General features: G+C 31.0%; 1 long non-coding RNA gene across 1 annotated transcript; it reads right to left on the reverse strand.

Annotated features, from left to right (window-relative positions):
* Nucleotides 1-3,844: 3,844 nt before the first annotated feature.
* On the reverse strand, nt 3,845-13,485 carry LOC143072460 (uncharacterized). The gene is made up of 5 exons (XR_012977193.1): nt 7,495-13,485; nt 6,475-6,639; nt 6,124-6,178; nt 5,650-5,735; nt 3,845-5,036 (listed from the first exon to the last, which is right to left on the reverse strand). It is a non-coding gene; the product is annotated as an uncharacterized LOC143072460 (long non-coding RNA).
* Nucleotides 13,486-14,075: the final 590 nt, after the last annotated feature.

A 14,075-nucleotide genomic window follows, 5' to 3' on the forward strand; every position in this document is an offset into this window, starting at 1 on the left:
TCAGCTAACAAGCAAGCTAACCAAGGATTCTAAATTTCATTACACTCAATGAAATCTGCTGTAACTGAGGTCTGGAGCTGGATTATAAGTAACTGCTAGTAGTCCTTTGTTAATTTATGTATTATTGTCATTTTGTTAAGTTTCTTTTGTTACCTATTCATTCTGACTCGAACTTCTATTTTACTGAATTTTACTGTGCATATTGCTGGGTGTTTGTTTTTACTTCATTGGATAGATGTATTAAGGGGGGGGGGGGGGTTTAAGATCTCAAAAACATGTTCAACCTCGCTGCATGTTTGCGCCTGTCCCAAGTCAAGACCCTCTGGCCTTTGATAGTCTTGACTGATTTTAATCTTAGTTTCTTGTGTATAACTCGGAGTTTAGTATGACGTCCACTGTCACTGAACTAGTATACATATTTGTGCCAGCTAAAGGACTTTCGGGGTGCGGAGATTCTCGCTGTATTGAAGACCCATTGGTGGCCTTCTGCTGTTGTCTGCTCTATGGTTGGGTTGTTGTCCCTTTGACTAATTCCCCATTTCCGGCATTCTCAATTTTGTACGGTAAATTATAGCTTAAACATATTTTGTATTGTTTCATCCATTGATAAAGTCCGTCGGTTGCGTATTTTATCCCAAAATATACCTCAGAGGTATTTTAATCGTTCGGCTGCTGTCCTATTGACGTATGGGCAATATCTCAAATTATCTAAACCCTGTGGATCAGATTGGATGCTATATTACCTTATAAGTTTACTGAAATCGTGCTTTCTGTATAGAAAGAAGACGATAAGGTAGGAGTGCCAAATGAGAGCTCTTACCACCCAAGACGTAATCTACTAAACTAAGTTTGTCTTATGGGGTAATTGTGTTCATCACTGTTGTTTGTTGCTGTCTGGTAGACGACTACGTTAAATCTATGTGTCATCACCAAACCGTGACATTTATGGCTATATATTGGATAATTCAAACACTTTGTTTCTTCGCAAAGAAACAACTCTTCGTTAATCTGAGCATGGAACGAATACTTTATATCACGAACGTGTTTGATTGTAATGACGTAGTACTCCATCATGCATTGCTACTCATTTAGTGGATTGGTCAAAAACCCAGGTAAAAATAAATTGCGCTATACGTTACATGTGCGAGGACATAAACATGCTAAGTTATGCATGGTCATATAAGGTAGTGGTCCCGATCTGTTAAAGCAGACTAGACAGTATTGGGTTTTCTAACTGCTGAAGGCTGTTCTGTTGCTTATAATACTTACATCCACTTCATTTGAATTATAGTGGATAAGTTGTCTCGTTGGCAATCATACCACATCTCCTTATTTTCATATTAACCAGGAAAAATTGACATTCAGACGATGAAAATGAGGCCAAAGTCAGATAATAGCTGCCACTGACATGTACACCTTACAATCATTTCATACACCAAACTTAAGGCTATGTGCATATCAAACAAAGGACACAGATGGATTCATGACAAAATTGTATTTTGGTGTTGATGTGTTTGTAGACAGTGGCGGATTTAGAGGGGGGCGCAGGGGGCCCTGGTCCCCCTTTTCGGGAAAACATTTGGTGTGACTAAAGTGGGCCCCCACTTATGAAAATTCTAGATCCACCACTGGTAGATCTTACTTTACTGAACATTCTTGCTGCTCACAATTATCTCCATCTTACTTTACTGAACATTCTTGCTGCTCACAATTATCTCCATCTATAATGAACTTGGCCCAGAAGCGACAGTGGTAGATCTTACTTTACTGAACATTCTTGCTGCTCACAATTATCTTCATCTATAATGAACTTGGCCAAGAAGTGATAATGGAAAATATTTTGTAAAAATTTTCAAAAAATCCAAAAAGCTTAGTCCGTTTCTGTGTGTGTTACATTTTAATGTGTCGTTGTTCTCTTATACTTAATTCGTTTCCCTCAGTTTTAGTTTGTTACCCCGATTTTGTTTTTTGTCCATGGATTTATGAGTTTTGAACAGCGGTATACTACTGTTGCCTTTATTTGAAAATTGTTAAATTGAATATAAAGGGCAATAACTCCTTAAGAGGTCAATTGACCATGTTGGTCATGTTGACTTATTTGTAGTTCATTCTTTCCTGTACATTGTTACTGTTTACAGTTTATCTCTATCTATAATAATATTCAAGATAACCAAAAGCTGCAAAATGTTTTTAAAATATCAATTCAGGGGCAGCTACCCAAAAACAAGATGCCCGATTAGTCTGAAAATTTCAAGGGCAGATAGATGTTGACCTAATGAACAATTAAATCCCATTAGATTTGCTCTAAATGCTTTGGTTTCAGAGATATGAGCCAAAAACTGCATTTTACCCTATGTACTATTTTTAGCAATGTCAGCCATCTTGGATCGCAGTTTGGGTCATCGAACACATTTTTTAAACTAGATACCCTAATGATGATTGTGGACAAGTTTGGTTAAATTCCTCCTTGCAGTTTCAGAGAAGATCTTTGTAAAATATTACAAAAGTTTACGAAAAACTGTTAAAAATTGACTATAAAGGGCAATAACTCATTAAGGGGTCAACTGACCATTTTGGTCATTTGACTTATTTGTAGATCTTAATTTGCTGAACATTATTGCTGTTTACAGTTAATCTCTATCTATAATTATATTCAAGATAACCAAAAATAGCAATTTTTTCTTAAAATTACTAATTCAGGGGCAGCAACCCAACAATGGGTTGTCCTATTCATCTGAAAGTTTCATGGCAGAAAGACCGGACATATTTTTAAACTAGATACCCCAATGATGATTGTGGCCAAGTATGGTTTAATTTGGCCCTGTAGTTTTCGAGGAGATTTTTGTAGAAGTCAACGAAGGACGACAGACGAAGGACGCCAAGTGATGTGAAAAGTTCACTTAGTCCTTCGGGCCAGGTGAACTTAAAAAGATGAACTTCTGCTTACAGTGTCCGGGAAGCAGATCCAATCATGTAACTTTCACCTTGATTAATGAGTTTGAGGTCAGGTGAACCCTGCCTGAAGAACATATAGACATTGCAATGACCCAATCAAATACTATTACCCATCATTGAGAATTTTAAATAAAAAAAAACTTTTTTCAAGCAGTTGCTGAACCATGAAAATGAGATCAAGGACAAACGACATGGGACAGACAGAAACTTCCAAACATGGCATTCGTCTGTATTAATGGTATGAATCCTCCAAGCCTATCAATTTCTGAAATATATAGATTAATACAAGTAGCTTCTATTGCCGCCAGATTCATATGTCTTGCATTCTGAAGTTTTCGTGGCATGCGAGACAAAAACATTTTTAATAGCAGTGAATAACAAGAAAAATTCCCTTTTTTTTAATTACTGATAGGAAATTTAATTGTTAAAAGAGACTTTCAAAATCACAATATTGCAAATTAAAGACACTGTTACACAGTATACAGAGATGATAGGTTTTATCTCAAAACATCTAAAATCAAACGAATTCTACTTCCATTTAATCATTCAAACTTTAAGGAAATTTAAGAATTCAAAATATATCTACTTTTTACACCACCCTTAATGTTAATGGTCTAGAACTCTGTTTACAATTTTGTTTCTATATTTATTTTTGTTATTTTTATTTTTCTACATTTTTTTTTTTACAGAGCTCTATATAATAAACATTTTGGATGTCCAAGGCTATAAGCAAAGACATTCAAAATAAGAATATTGCAAGTTTAAGACACTGTTTTAGTTTAATATATGGGGAAGATAGGTTTGTCTCTAATATTTAATATTAAAAGAATTCTACTTCCAATTACACATGTAAACTTTAAAGCCACTTTCAATACATAAGAAAAATGTACAGGTTGCCAATCAATTTAATATATATAACTAATGAAAGGAAAAAACTTATCGAACACAAATCATTCAAAATAATATATGTTGTATTTAATTTCATAAATATATTTGGGGTGGGGTTGGGTGTGAATTTTGAAGCATACTCACTATTTACACCATCCTTAATGTTTATTATCTAGAACTCTGTTTACAATTTGTTTTCATATTATTTTTTGTCATTTTTATTTTTTTTAAAGAGTTCTAGGTAATAAAAATATTGGATGTCTAAGGTTCAAGGTGTAAGCATGGATAAGAATATTGCAAATTTATGACACTATTAGAGTACAATAAATAGAGAAGAATAGGTTTCATCTCCAAATATCTAAAATCAAAAGAATTGTACGTATAATTAAACATTCTCAATTATAAGTTTTAAATTTCATAAATATATTGGTGAAAAAAAAAAAAAATTTAAATATGCCCACTTTTTACACCACCCTTACTGTTTATGATCTAGAACTCTGTTTGAATTTTGTTTTCATGTTATTTTTCACATTGTTTTTTAACAGAGCTCTAGATAATAAAAATATCAGATGTCTAAGGTTAGACACATCAACACAAGCCATGTGTTTTGGTTGAAGACAAATTTACAAGTTGCAATATTTGTTTCATCTCTCTCCCAACTCATCATTATAAGTGTTCTCCCTCTCCCTCTCTGACCATTCTATATCTTTCTCTCTCTCCCGCTGACCATATACTATTATGAAAATTCATTCATATTTAATTGACAAGAATATAAGTCTTGGACGTGTTGATTGTTTTTCTATGCTGTTAATAATATGTTGTTTGTTCTATGTTCATCAGTTGAGTCAGTGATAAGGTAGCTGCTATGCTGATTGTTTCTCTTGTTAATTTCAGTATTTTTCTAATATCATCTACCCTTTAGTCTACAAGTTCATTTTTCTCTTCCTTATTCCATGTGTTCTGTTATTCTCATATTGTATAACCTTCAGATGTTTCTATGATCATCCGTTGAGACTGTCAGAGACCTAACCTCTGTCTGTATTGGTGATTATTTCTCTTGTTAATTTCAGAGTGTTGCTAGTTTCTTTTTCCATTTACTCTATGATTTAATCTGTCTCTTTCCTTATGCTATGTAGTCTGTTTTTCTTTCTTTCATATATTTGTAAGTTCATCAGTTTAATTGTTCCTCCTCACTACAAACAAAAATTTAATTAGTTAATTCAATTGGATAATACAAATTTAAAAGGAGAATAACTTGAAAAAAAGTTTTACAGCAATCATGATCAGTACAGTACTGTTCTGAAGACTTAATTACAACACCATAGAAATATTTCCCTTGATGTTGTCCCCTAAAAGCAGGCTTAGTATATCAAAGTCTCAATAAAGCCATGCAGATATGAATACAACGTGAGGTGTACGAGAAAATATTTAATGCAGTTGAAGTAATGTTACCATTATTGAACATTTACTGTTCAAGTTGACCATAGGGTTCATAGTTCATAGCTGAAAACACTGCAGCAACTATCTGTTATGATGAAGAACAACAACAAAAGTACATTTACTTTAATCAACAGGTTATTTTCCAGTACATCATATTCACAAGTTGAACAAGTCAAACAGCTAATTTATAACCAGCTCTGTCTTATTGACACTATGAAAGATATAGTAGCTAACTTCTACATTATTTGGTCTCTGGTAGAGAGTCGTCTCATCAGCATCCATACCACATCATCTTATTTTTATCAGAACATTGTGACATCAGATGGACAGATAATTAATTTCCTAAGGAAGTTAAAGAATACCAACCTTGTATGAAGTAAGATTCAGTGTTATGTTTAACTCCCATCAGTTTATTTTGCTGGTTTGAACTTGTAGCACAATTTTTTGTACATCTGAAACATGGAAAATATTTCATAGTTTTGGGGATGATTTGCATGAACAGTATTTATATATACTTTATACCTTTTGAGAATTTTACAGTTCTTTGTAATAGTGAGAATACCTTTATAAAACTGATCACTTTGAGCTCATAATTTGGTCCCAATACATGTCACAATTACCCAGAAAAATATTTCTATCAATTTGTTAAAACTTACCAGACTTGTGACAGATTTACAAGATATTGCTAGGAATTTTGGAATAGACTTCAATTAAATATTGGAGAGCATATGCTGAATACTATTGTAGTGCTGTAAAATTGTTTTATTTATGTATTTATTCAGGTATTATGCATAATTGACCTGACAATCAAACCACTGGATTTCTTATGTAAACACTTACCATTAATTAATCAGAATATTGTCCATTCTCTTTAGATATTCAATGCTGCATCAATCTGAAGAACAAAATGGCATCTGATTAAAGTGATTATTATCAAAGACAGAATCATTATCAACCCTTAATATCCGAGCATGAAAAGATTATTTGTTGGCATTTTAAGGAAATTTCATTTTGCTCGATTGAATAATATGAAAATGCTGAACCTCAGAAAAAAGTTTCTAGGTAAAAGGTGTTGTTTGGCAATCCTTGTTTCTGTACGAAATAATTAATTTATTTTCTACCCCTTTTCAACATTGATAAATACAATTATTTCTAAATAAATAGTATGTGTTTAAAGTAATGTGTTTATACCTAGATTATATAATCTTATGCTCCAAAGTCCTAGGATTTTCTTTAGAACAAGTTGTGGAACAGGAAATCTGAAGTCATCAAGTTTGCAAAGAATCCTCAATTCATGATCTTCACCAGCTTAAATTTCACATATTTCACTTTTCAGGAAGAATATGAACAATTAATCTGCAATAAAATATTTCACCTTTTATGAATGGCATGTCTGAACAATTAATTGAAATAATCTGTAAGTGTAACTGTTCAAATTAGCTTTTTGTAGTGTTGTGTTTTTTAATTCTATAGCTTTTTGTAGTGTTTTTTTTTTTAATTCTATAGCTTTTTGTAGTGTTTTTTTCTGAATTCTATAAGAAACTAATTGATTTGATGTGGTCACTGAAGTAAAGTTGTCTTAATTGGCAAATTCATACCACATCTCATATTTTCATAATCGAGATGGTATTTGTTTTATACATTTCTGTTGTCTATGTTATTTCTCTCCATCAGTGTTATTCTTCTCATTGATCAAAGAATTTCTTCAAATTTGGCCATGATCTATAACTTGCAATTAGATGAAAGCTTACAGCTTACACTCAAAGTTGTTACTTTTTGTGTTACTAGGAATATTTTTTCATGATTTGATAAATTATTTCTCTTCGTTTGCATTCAATATTTTTTTTTTAATTTGTAAAATAAAATTCATGTGAATCTTGCAAAAAAAAACATCATGTGAATCTTGCAAAAAACCAAAAAAAAAAAAGCAACCGCTTTGTTATGTCTTACAATTAACTCAGATAAAATATATAGATTTCATAAACAGGACAATGAAAAGTCAAAAAGCATTTATCAGAAGTAATATATAGTATAACTTTGCTTCCCGTTGAACCAGTTATAAAATTCAACAATACAAAAATATATTTTCAAGCATATATAACCAAAACAAGAACATCATAAAATAAATCCAGACTAACAGGTTTGACACTTGAAATTCAAAATTCATATTCAGTGAAAATAACACACTATTTACAGACTATTTATTAATACCTTAGTTTTTTCTCAAGAAAACATCAGAATATGAAATGAAGAGCTGAAAATCTGATCAGCTATGTGGTCTGGATACTTCATTGTAAAAGGAATCTGTCGGTCTTCTGAATACTTCGTGCAACTTAGGAACATCTGTCTGTGCTATATAACATTTGTCTTCACTATAGAGCATTATGTAGGAACATATCTTCTCTTTAGCACATTATGTAGAAGCATTTCTTCTTTGTAGAACATAAATGTTATTATACAAGTCCTTTATTTTATTTTAAAAGCTATATTTATAGCATGAGTGTGCCAGTTGTCCGACTGTTCATGCAATTAATCCACCAATCTCATAGAAAACTTCAATTTGAGCTTTTAGTATTTCTCAGTCTTTCATCTCTTTAGATATCATTGAACACTTTTGTTGGATATTTCTTTATATAAAAAAGTCAGTTTCTTCATGGCAATATTCTATTGTCCTCCATTGCCATGACAATGATTGAAGACTGAATATATACATCTCATGTAAAAACAGTTCCAAAGTTTCACAATTTTTCCAATACTTCACAATAAACATTTTTACAAACTATACAGTGCACTATACATAATAATAAACATAATTTTAAATATGCCTACTTTTAATTAAAACCACCCTCAATGTTTATTATCTGGAACTCAAACAATTTTGTTTTCATATTATTTTTTTGTTATTTTTTTAATTTTTTTAATTTTCATATATTTTTTTTTCTTTTTTTTTACAGAGCTCTAGATAATAAAAATATCGGATGTTTAATATTATAGGTTATAAAGTCATTCAAAATCAAATTATTGCAACATTTTAACACAATGTTAGCATTATTTTTGGAAAAGATAGATGTTGTCTTTAAATAACTAAAATTAAAAGAATTGCACTTCCAAATAAATATTCCAACTTTAAAACAATTTTTCAATACCAGTCAAAATGTATAGCTAGACAAAATAAGTCAATATATACAAATGAAAGAAAAAACCTGTTCAGTACAAAGATGTCACCAATAAGTAATGAGTTGTAATCATAAATAAATCGAATAAAAAGAAATTTTAAATATGCCTACTTTTTATTCCACCTTCAATGTTTATTAACTAGAACTCTGTTTACAAATTTTGTTTTCATATTATTTTTTGTAATTTTCTTTTTTTTTCACATATATTTTTTTTTTTTTTACAGAGCTCTAGATAATAAAAATATCAGATGTTAAATGTTATAGGTTTAAACAAAGTCATTCAAAATCAAAAAAATATTGCAACATTTTGAGACAATGTTAGCGTTATTTTTGGAAAAGATAGATGTTGTCTTCAAATAACTAAAATTAAAAGAATTGCACTTCCAAATAAATATTCCAACTTTAAAACAATTTTTCAATACCAGTCAAAATGTATAGCTAAACAAAACAAGTCAATATATACAAATGAAAGAAAAAAATGTTCAGCACAAAGAGGTCACCAATAAGTAATGAGTTGTAATCATAAACAAATTGAATAAAAAGAAATTTTAAATATGCCTACTTTTTATTCCACCTTCAATGTTTATTAACTAGAACTCTGTTTACAAATTTTGTTTTCATATTATTTTTTGTAATTTTCTTTTTTTTTTCACATATATTTTTGTTTTTTTTTTGTTTTTTTTTTTTTACAGAGCTCTAGGTAATAAAAATATCAGATGTTAAATGTTACAGGTTTAAACAAAGTCATTCAAAATCAAAAAAATATTGCAACATTTTAAGACACTGTTAGCGTTATTTTTGGAAGAGATAGATGTTGTCTTCAAATAACTAAAATTAAAAGAATTGCACTTCCAAATAAATATTCCAACTTTAAAACAATTTTTCAATACCAGTCAAAATGTATAGCTAGACAAAATAAGTCAATATATACAAATGAAAGAAAAAACCTGTTCAGTACAAAGAGGTCACCAATAAGTAATGAGTTGTAATCATAAATAAATTGAATAAAAAGAAATTTTAAATATGCCTACTTTTTATTCCACCTTCAATGTTTATTAACTAGAACTCTGTTTACAAATTTTGTTTTCATATTATTTTTTGTAATTTTATTTTTTTTTCACATATATATTTTTTTTTTTTACAGAGCTCTAGATAATAAAAATATCAGATGTTAAAGGTGACATGTATAAACAAAGTCTTTCAACATCAGAATAATGTAAAATTTTAAGTAAATTTTAGAGTAAAAAATATTGATAGGTTAATAGCTCAAGTTAAAAGAATTGTACTTCTTAATGTATTTTCCAACTTTGAGGCCATTTTAAACCCCCGAAAAAAGGAGATTGACAAAAAAAAAACCTAATTTTTTTTCATTTTGCCATGTTGTTGACATTCTTATACTTTTACCCCATCCCCCCAAAAAACCATCTTTTTTAATCTTTAGTGACCCCGCATATAATCAACAGATAATCAAATAATTTTACAGAAAAATAAATTTGATGTGAAAAAGTGGCTATACTAAAAATAATTTTCTAATATTCTATTTGTTGTGTTTTATTTTTAATAAACCCATGGCCAAATATTTTGATTTTTTTTTTCATCTTTTTGATTCGATATGTCAAAACAGAGAAGAAATGAACTTAAATATTCATTGTTTCAATTATGCCCAGTTGCAAATATCTGAACTAGAAAACTAGAGGTTCTAAAAGGCCTGTGTCGCTCACCTTGGTCTATGTGAATATTAAACAAAGGACACAGATGGATTCATGACAAAATAATAACAAAAAACAGCAAAATTTCTTTAAAATTACCAATTCAGGGGCAGCAACCTAACAACCTGTTATCCGATTCATCTGAAAATTCCCGGGCAGATAGATTTTGACGTGATCAACAATTTCGCAACTTGTCAGATTTGCTCTAAATGCTTTTGTTTTTGAGTTATAAGCCAAGAACTGCATTTTACCCCTATGTTCTTTTTTCAGCCATGGTAGCCATCATGGTTGGTTGGCTGAGTTACTGGACACATTTTTTAAACTAGATACCTCAATGATGATTGTGGCCAAGTTTGGTTTAATTTGGCCCAGTAGTTACAGAGGAGAAGATTTTTCTAAAAGATTCCCAAGATTTACGAAAAATGGTTAAAAATTTACTATAAAGGGCAATAACTCCTAAAGGGATCAACTGACCATTTTCGTCATGTTGACTTATTTGTAAATCTTACTTTGCTGAACATTATTGCTGTTTACAGTTTATCTCCATCTATAATAATATTCAAGATAATAATCAAAAACAGCAAAATTTCCTTAAAATTACCAATTCAGGGGTAGCAACCTAACAACGGGTTGTCCGATTCATCTGAAAATTTCAGGGCAGATAGATCTTGACCTGATAAACAATTTTACACAATGTCAGATTTGCTCTAAATGAGTTATAAGCCAAGAACTACATTTTACCCCTATGTTCTATTTTTAGCCATGTCGGCTATCTTGGTTAGTTTAAGAGACGATTTTTGTAAAAGTTAACGACGGACGACGACAATGGACCAGGTGAGCTAAAAATGTATGTTATATCCGTTTATTCAGTTGTCTTTTATTGCTGTCCTTCTTTTGTTTTCCAAGGACTAATTTCATCACAAATAAGGCTGTTGATTTGATTCCATTGAATAGATTGTTATCTCCAATTAAGCCTCTTACTGCTAACCTATATTGGATATTCTCATTGATGAAGTCCTTCAGAAACCTATTTTTAACATCAACATTATTTGGTCTCTGTAGAATAGTTCTCTTACATCTCTTTATTCCATAACACATCAATTTTAAGTTCTATCAAGTGTTCAGATGATCATGTTAAGGCAAATTTCGACTGCCAACTGAGAGGAATTTAGCCTTGCATTAGCCCACCTACTGACCCTCAAAAGAGTTGTGGCTTAAGGGTTCTTTTATATGCAGAGTGGTACTGTCCTTACAGATAGGAACTATACTTTATAAATTGCCATTCCAATTTTTGTTTGTTTTAAACATAATTTTAGAAAACTTACAGGCAGGGGTCATAAAATTATTAAAATAATCTCAACATTTGCACCACCCTCAATGTTTATTTTCTAGAACTCTGTTTACAAATTTTGTTTTCATATTATTTTTTGGTATATCCTTTTTTCTATTTTTTTCAATTTTTTTTTACAGAGCTCTAGATAATAAAAATATCAGATATTAAAGGTTGGAGGTATAAAAAAAGTCATTCTCAATCAGAATATTGCAAAATTTTAATGTTAGTGGATTTTCTCATTGTTGAAGCCCATATACAGTAACCTATTTTACATTAACACCATTTGGCCTCTGTAGGATAGTTGTCTCACATCTCTTTAATATCATAACAAATCAATTTGTAGGTTCTATAAAGTGGGCCAACGGTGAAGGTAGGGGAAATTTTGACTGCCAACCGAAGAGGAAATTGTTGGACAGACATTTGGCCTAATGCAACAAACCACGTCCTACTGACACCTCAAAAGAGTTGTGACAAGGGTTCTTTAACATGCAGAGTTGCACTGTCCCTACAGAAAGGACCTATACTTTTTAAACTGCCAACCCAATTTTTTGTTTGTTTTAAATATGATAATTTTAGAAGACTTAAAGGCGGGGGTCATAAAAATATCAAAATAATCCCACCCTCAATGTTTATTATCTAGAACTATGTTTTCTATTTTGCTCTCATATTATTTTTTGGTATTTTCTATTTTCTATTTTTTTCTTTTTTTTTACAGAGCTCTAGATAATAAAAATATCAGATGTTAAAGTTTGGAGGTATAAACAAGTCATTCTAAATCAGAATATTGCACAATTTTAATGTTAGTGGATTTTCTCATTGTTGAATCCCATACAGTAACCTATTTTACATTAACATCATTTGGTCTCTGTAGGATAATTGTCTCACATCTCTTGATATCACAACAAATCAATTTGTAGGTTCTATAAAGTGGTCCAATCCTATAGTGAAGGGAGGGGGAATTTTGACTGCCAACCGAAGAGGATATTTTTGGACAGAAATTTAGCCTATTAATGCAACAAGCCACATCCTACTGACACCTCAAAAGAGTTGTGACAAGGGTTCTTTAACGTGCAGAGTGGCACTGTCTGTCCCTACAAATAGGACCTATACTTTCCCGCTACCTCTATGTGTAGACAACATCACTGTTGTGACATTCTTATTTCTAAGCCTTAATTTATGTCCGTTACAACGCCCTTAGGGAGGAAATAGTAGCAGATATTACTACACCCTCAAATGGATTGTAGAAGTCCAGTTTACAATAATGGTACTTTCAGCACCATAACCCGCTTTGGTTGTCTTGTCCAGCTCTCAATGGTCCAAAATGCTGTACAATGGATTATGATTTAAAAATTGAAGATAAAAGATTAAGTTTTGAATATATCTACTTTTTTTCTTTGAAGATGGCAAATCAAATTATTAATTCATTAAAAATTCAGAATAACTCAAATCTTTACACCACACAAACGCGCCAACAAAGAATGTGCAATGAAAAGAATTGAGTTATTGTTTGAAACATCAAAAATGTTAAAGTTTCACGCATTGTTTTTTATTTGAACAGCAATTTTCTGATCTCAGGACAAGTTTTCTTTGGAACACACTCAGGACAAGTTATCTTTGGAAGACATTATAAATTTCTGTTTTGCAAAAGATTAAAAGTTTTGGATACTTTCTTTTTTTCTTTGAAGATAACAAATCTAATTATTAATTCATTAAAAATTCAGACTAACCCAATTGTTTACACCACACAAACTTTCCGGAGGTAACATATTTATTTTTTGTCCATTCTTTTTTCTTTCTTTTTTTCTTTTTTTTAAAATATACTGCAGTGCCAACAAAGAATGTGCAATGACAAGAAATGAGTTATTGTTTGAAAATCAAAAATGTTAAATGTTCACATTGTTTTTATTTGAACAGCAATTTTCAGATCTCAGGACAAGTTTTCTTTGGAACACATTATAAATTTTTGTTTTTCAAATGATTTCAACTGACATAGACTGGAAAGGTCGAAATTACCAAAATGCTAATTTCACTATTATTGGTTCTTTTGTCGTGCCCAGCTCTTAATGATGGAAAACCCTGTATCACAGTAACATTCCTTTAAATGAACTGGAGAAGTCTTGATTACAATAATCATATTGCTTTTTACTTTTCAACACTATTGGATCTTGTGTCATACCAGCTTTAGATGGTGGATGGAGTATATGGAGGTGTTAAGAATTGCACAAGAGGTGTTCCTGCTACCTCTCTATATGTAGACAATGTCACTGTTGTTGTGACGTTCTCATTTCTAAGCCTTAATTTATGTCCGTTACAACGCCCTTAGGGAGAAAAACTACACCCTCAAATGGACTGTAGAAGTCCAGATTACAATAATGGTACTTTCAGCACCATTGCACGGTTTGGTTGTCTTGCCCAGCTCTTAATGGTCCAAAATGCTGTACAATGGATTATGTTTTAAAAATTGAAGATAAAAGATTAAGTTTTGAATATCTTCTTTTTTTCTCTGAAGATGGCAAATCAAATTATTAATTCACGAGCTCTAGACAATAAAAATATCGGGTGTTAAAGTTTGGA

Source organism: Mytilus galloprovincialis, chromosome 4 (genome assembly GCF_965363235.1).
Source record: "Mytilus galloprovincialis chromosome 4, xbMytGall1.hap1.1, whole genome shotgun sequence".
NCBI lineage: Eukaryota > Metazoa > Mollusca > Bivalvia > Mytilida > Mytilidae > Mytilus > Mytilus galloprovincialis.